Raw genomic sequence first — 6,451 nt, 5'->3', positions numbered from 1 at the left:
CAGCAGCAGCAGCCCCCTCCCCACTCCCCCACGCCCCGCCCCAGGCTCCCTGCACCCGTGGCTGCCCTGAAGTTGGGCAGGACAGCGGGGCGGTGGGGAGGTATACAGGAATGTGACATGCCCAGGCGTGGGGTGCAGCTTCTGAGAGCTTCCCCAGCTGTGCAGAGGCCCAGGCAGATGGAGCCTGGGTAATTAGAGCCGGTGACAGCCGAGAGCTGATGGAGACAGGGAGCGCAGGACGGGCTGTCCCTGGGGACACAGCCCCCTCCACTCCCCAGGCAGAGGGCCGGAGCTGGGCCTGGGGGGATGACAGCCTTCACGAAGGCAGGGGTCCCGGGCAGGGAGGCCACAAATGGCAGGGGGGCAGGGCTGAGGGCAGTGGGCCTGGCCGGGCCCTCTGGATCCGCGCCCGGGCTTTGTCAAATCCTCAGGCCCCCTCGCAGGGTGAGGAACAGTATCTGCTTCAACAGGAGCTGGAGGAGCCCCACCTGGCGCCTGGCCCGAGGGTAGACTCACTCTTCGTCTCTCCTTCAGAAGAGCTGCTGCTGACAGGGCTGTAGCCACCAGGCGACCTTCAAAGCCTCTCCCCATCTTCCAGCCATCGGGCTGGACAATCATCTTCATCTGGCCTTGGTTTCCTCACTGAAATATAGCGCTAACCACACACACACACACACACACACACACACGCACGCACACATACACCGCCCACAGCCATGGCAGTCAATTAAGTGAGGCCCACAAAGGGCCTGGTACACAGCACGTGCTTAATCAATGAGGAGCCGCCTCCGCTGCAGCACTGCCCACCCCTTCCTCTAGAAGCGGCCACAGTGGGCCCTGCCACCACCTCTGCAGGTGAAAGGCCAGCCTCTGCTTGTGGACACTTGGCAGCTCACAGGCCTTCGACCCCGGGGGTGGAGAGGCGGTCACCACACCTGCTCTGTCAGGTGCCATGGAGGTGGAGTGGGCCACGCGTTTGGGAAGCAGCAGATGTGCATGGGACGTGGGCGCTGTCACTGCCCGCTAGTGTTATTACTGTTGTTTGGGTGCCCAAACACAGGCCGAGTTTTCAGATAACGGGACAGTCAATGAAATTCCAGGCTAGCAGGTGCTGAGCCCCAAGCCAGGCACCCGCTGCATGTCCAGGGCCCATCAGGGACCGGTGATGATGATGAGGGCTCCCAGGCTCGGATTCCAGCCCGGGCTCCTCGAGCTGTCCCCGTACTACCTGGGGGTGTGGCCTCCTCCCTCTGCGCAGGGCAGGCAGTCGGACTGGCCGGATACATATCCAGGAGGGTTCAGAGCGCACAGCCTTCAGTCACACATCAGCCCAGCCCCCAACCCATCCAGGCTCCACACAGACGACTCCTGTGCTCAGCATCCCTGGGGATGGAAGCAGCCAAGACCACGGTGGGGGGTGGGGTGGGGGGGGCGATTGGGGGTGAAGCCCAAGCAGGCAAGAAGCCTCTGGCCTCATTCCCATCCTCCAGCCCCTGGGGAAGGCAGTCACAGGACGGAGCTGCAGGATGCCGCCCCCACTCTTCCTGGGGTCCCCTAGCTCCAAGCAGGGGTCTTGAAAGGGCCCTTTTGTGTGGTGAGCTCCTCCCTGGGAGGTGGGCCACAAAGTCACCTCAATTCGCAGCTGACAGAGATTGAAGTCACCTGTGTTTGAGGCTAAAGGGGGGAGAGTTGCCCCAGCAGGCCAGGCCTTCCTAACACTGCACCCAAAACCCACAGGGAAAAGTGAGTCCCTTCTGTCATCTGCAGGACCTGCTACAAAACCTGTGAGGCCCAGTTAAAGGAGAGTGTGCCCACGTGCCACAACTACTGAAGCCCGCGTGCCTAGAGCCCGTGTTCCACAACAAGAGAAGCCACCGCAATGAGAAGACCGCGCACCGCAACGAAGAGTGGCCCCTGCTCGCCACAACTAGAGAAAGCCCGCCTGCAGCAACGAAGACCCAGTGCAGCCAAAAATAAATAAATAACATAAATAAATTTATTAAAAAATAATTAAAAAAAAAAAAGGAGAGTGTGGACCCTGCTCAAAAGTCACGGAAAATTCCATGAAAGGTGGGAAAGCATAAACGTTTTCCCTTTCTTCCATGGTCTCTCCACTTGTCATGGTGTTTTTTAGTTGCTATGTAATGTCATTCTAAGTAAAGAAAAATTTAAATTATTAGCATGCGTTTAACATTCATCTTTATAATGTGTGATGCCCGTTTGAAACACAAATATAGGCGGAATCACTGAAATCACACAACTCGTATTTTGTAGCTGGTACCTGCTTTTGTATTCCGTTGTTATGAACACAGTACAGACAGGCCACAAAACTAACTCTGCTGTCTTTATTTCACTTCCTGCTGTGCCCGAGTCCTCCTCCAGCAAACTGATGGGGGAAGGATTGGAAGAGGGGCCGTGGCCCCTCTTTCCTTCCATATCATCATTTCCAGCGTGAGTGGTTGGCTGATACAGAGATGGAGCACCAGGAAGGAAGGATGTGATGGGTTCCTTGGTCGGTGGTCACGCCTCTGCCCTTCCCAAATGGCCTGGGAATGAGGCCCGCCACGTCAGCTCTGCAGCTCCAGCTTGCAAACTGCTGTACTTCCGGCCCCCTACTCTGTTCTTCAGGCTTCTCAAGCCACCCACCTTTCCTGGCCTCTGCCCAGCAGGCCCTTCCTCACTACCCATCTTGAAGCTCCACAGACTCCTCCTCCTGGAAGACTCCCTGGCCCTCTCTTTCCCCCAACTGGGTTATACATGCCCTGCTCACATGCCCCAGAGCCCCCTGGATTTACATGTTATTTCTTCCACCAGATTGGGACTAATGCAAGGTCTCATGTACTGTTGTGGCCCTGGTACCTGGTACCAGGCCTGGAATATTGTCAGTGCTCCTCATAGAAAGGTGGCTTGCTGGAGTGGGGAATAGATAGATGAAGGATGGATGAGCAAATGAATGGACACATGGATGGGTGGGTGGGTGAACAGGTGAATGAATGAGTAAGTGGATGATGGGTAGATGGGTGGATGGAAGGGGGGAGTTGGTGGATTGGTGGGTGGCTGACAGATGGGTGAGTAAATGTACATATGATGGATGGATGGAGAGATAAATGGGTGGGTTGGCGGGCATGACCTGGACTATAGTCCTTTCCAAGTGGAACTGCAAGTCCCAACCCTGTTAATTTCATCTTGGTGGGTCTTTTTTTTTTTGCGATACGCGGGCTTCTCACTTTTATGGCCTCTCCCATTGCGGAACCCAGGCTCTGGACGCGCAGGCTCAGCGGTCATGGCTCACGGGCCCAGCCACTCCGCGGCATGTGGGATCTTCCCGGACCGGGGCACGAACCCGCGTCCCTTGCATCGGCAGGCGGACTCTCAACCACTGCGCCACCAGGGAAGCCCCTCTTGGTGGGTCTTGAATCAGCAAAATACTTTCAGTTTTGGGAGACAAAAACCAACACTGTTCTCACCATTTAAACAGGATTGGTTTTGGAAGGATAACAGGATCTCACAGTTGAAACAGGTGGCTGGAGGGGATTCCCTGGCGGTCCAGTGTTTAGGACTCCCTGCTCTCACTGCTGAGGGCCTGGGTTCAATCCCTGGTTGGAGAACTAAGATCCCACAAGCCGCATGGCATGGCCAAGAAAAAAAAGAAAAAAGAAACAGGTGGCTGGAAAGTGGAGTGGGGAAACAGGGCCTCCTGGGGAGGAGAGAAACAGGAATAATGTTACCCACCTTTGGTCAGGCACAGTCGGGCCAGGACACCTGGTCAGCCACACCCACAGATTCTACCTGTCCCTTTACCTGGTGACTCGGTCAGGCACCAACACCAAGAGCCAGGGAGAGTCTGCTGGCCAAGGTTTGGGTCACACACAGGTCCTGGCTGGACATGTGTGTCTGGGCTTCCTGTGGGGGCAGAGACCACATGGCCATGGGGGTCCTACCTCAGCAAGAATCATGCATGACCCCTGCTAATCTCGAGGCAGAGCCCACTGCTCAGGAGTGGGGTCTGCTGGGAGGTCATCTGCCTGTGCCGGGCCCCCCAGTGTGCCAGGTTGGCATCTCTCCACCTCGGGGAGCTCTGGTGGTCAGGGCAGGACTCACCCTCTTCTTGGAGACACCCACACAGAGTCTGGATTGAGGATCTTGATCCACTTACTTGTTTGACCACCGATCGAGTGATCATCATGTCGTGGGCCCCTGGGTGCCAGGTGACAGCGCCTTGGGGGCGAGACCTGGGCATTGGTGGAAACAGGAGGAAGGTGGCATCCAGCTTGTTTGTTAGCAGTGGTCACCTCGGTTAGCACCCGGAGTATGTGACAAAACCACACGGAACCTGTGGACGGTGCGGAGGAAGAGACCACAGTCTCAGGTTCCCAGAGTCCTCTTGGGAAGGTGTGGGGGGTGGCACCTGGGGGAGGTGGAGGCAGGGCAGGAGCCAAGAGCTATTTTCTTTATTTTATTTTATTTTATTTTTATTTTTATTGGAGTATAATTGCTTTACAATGGTGTGTTAGTTTCTGCTTTATAACAAAGTGAATCAGTTATACATATACATATGTTCCCATATCTCTTCCCTCCAAGAGCTATTTTCACTTGGATTGTCCGCTAAAAGTTCTCTAAACGTGCTCTGTGCCATTTTATAAAAGACTGAGAGCTTGTCAATTATACACAAAAGATTTTCATTATTTCAGAAGGCGGCTGCTAAAATCCTCCAACTGCTGCCTCTCCCAGAGGAGACCAGGGGAGAGGCCCGCATACTGCCTTGGCCCCATGTGTGCTATGACACCAGGGAAGAACTCAGTCTGAGAAACAAAAGTCAACTTAACATGTAAAGAACACAATTACCCTAACCGTCCCTTCCTTCCAAACCCGGGAAGCGTTGCTAAGGGACACAGCCCTCCCCAGATGTGGTTCCCCATCCTTCTCCCCCGGTCGCCACTCCCCACGCTGCAGGTGGTAGGAGGATGTGGCTGGGGCAGCCCCTCTGCCAGGAAATTCGAAGTGCCCCCAGACCACCCTTTTCCCAGGAAACAAGCCGCTCGGACCCTCTTCCCGAGTCAGAGGCAAGCTCAGGCTGGGCACAGTCGGCCCCAGTCCCTGGGAGGAGCCGAGGGTGGGGACCCCTGTGGAGGAACTCGGGGCCTGGACACTTGCACAGGCGCAGCCCTGCAGAGCAGGGGACCGCAGAGCAGGCTTGTGAACAAAGACCAGGTAAAGACATAAATCAGCCGCCAGATCACATTTCCTGCTCTGAAAGGTCCTGTAAAACACGGGAGAAAATTGACCTGTCAGGGGGATAGATGGGCAGCGATAGTGGCCACCAGCCAGGGGCCAGGTTCCCCTCCACCCTCGGGGTCCCACCTGCACCGGATGCCCCTCATCCTGCCAAGGGTTGGGTGCCCGTGGCCTGAGCAGTCCCGGAGCAGAAGCCAGGGATGGGGGTGGGGGCAGAAAGGAGGTACGTCTACCAGGCCGCCTGGTCTGGCTGGTGGGGGTCTGGCTCCTCACCGCCCCCCAACACACACACACACACACACACACACACGCACACACACGCCCTGACGGCAAAGCCCAGCTGCCTGAGCCGTCAGGCTATAAAACAGATGGAGACCAGAGATGGTGTCAGAAGACAGCTAGAGGGCCTTTTAAAAAAATGTAAAATCTTTTTTTATTTCCCCTCCCCCAGCCCGGTCCTCCCTCGCTGTAACCTCCTGAGCACCCCTCTCCCTTCCTGCGGTGTGGGCTGGCAGTGACCTTGGTGCCTGGACCTTGGTGTGGGGCCGCCAGAGCCCTCAAGGATGCCCTCTTCACCTTGAGGAGCTCCGAGCTGAGAAGAGCTTGGCCGGCGAGCCAGCACGTGGAAGGCTGGCAGGGAGCAGAGCCCGGCTCCAAGGTGACCCCACCACCTGCAACTCCGGCTGCCCTGGGCCGATGTGGGACCTGGGCCCCTGTGGCTGCCATCTCCAGGAAAAGGCAGGAGGCTGGCGGCCGTCTGCTCCTGGGGACCGTGCAGGGGGCACTCTGGCTTCCTCCCACAGCCCCACCCTGTAGCCACTGGTCTCGGGCAGCCGTTTAATGGCTCCTGGGGACTCCATCACCTGCTAGAGTTGTGATGGGGGGCGGGGGAAATGGCCACTTGTTCTCTGAGGGGAAAAGCCAGGAGAGATTAAGGGAGGGGCCTCGTCCTGAGGCACTGTGCAGCCTCCTACAGGATTGGGGAGAAGACAGCAGGAGAACCACACACATCTTCCTGCAACAAGGGACTGAAAAAGGTGCAAACATCCCCATCCCCTAGGAGCGAAGGGTCTAAGTAAGCACAAGCCTTCGAGGTTCTCTGGAAAGTGCCTAGGTGTCAGGGGGTGGGGTGGGCACAGAGACCTGAAGGCCGGGGAGCAGGTCAGGGTGCGGGGGATGGGCAGGCGGCCACATAGGCCAAGAATCAGGGGCCAGG

The sequence above is a fragment of the Hyperoodon ampullatus genome, assembly GCF_949752795.1.
Source record: "Hyperoodon ampullatus genome assembly, chromosome: 19".
NCBI classification, from domain to species: domain Eukaryota; kingdom Metazoa; phylum Chordata; class Mammalia; order Artiodactyla; family Ziphiidae; genus Hyperoodon; species Hyperoodon ampullatus.
The sequence above is the reverse complement of the archived record's forward strand: the minus strand, read 5'-3'. Positions refer to the sequence as shown.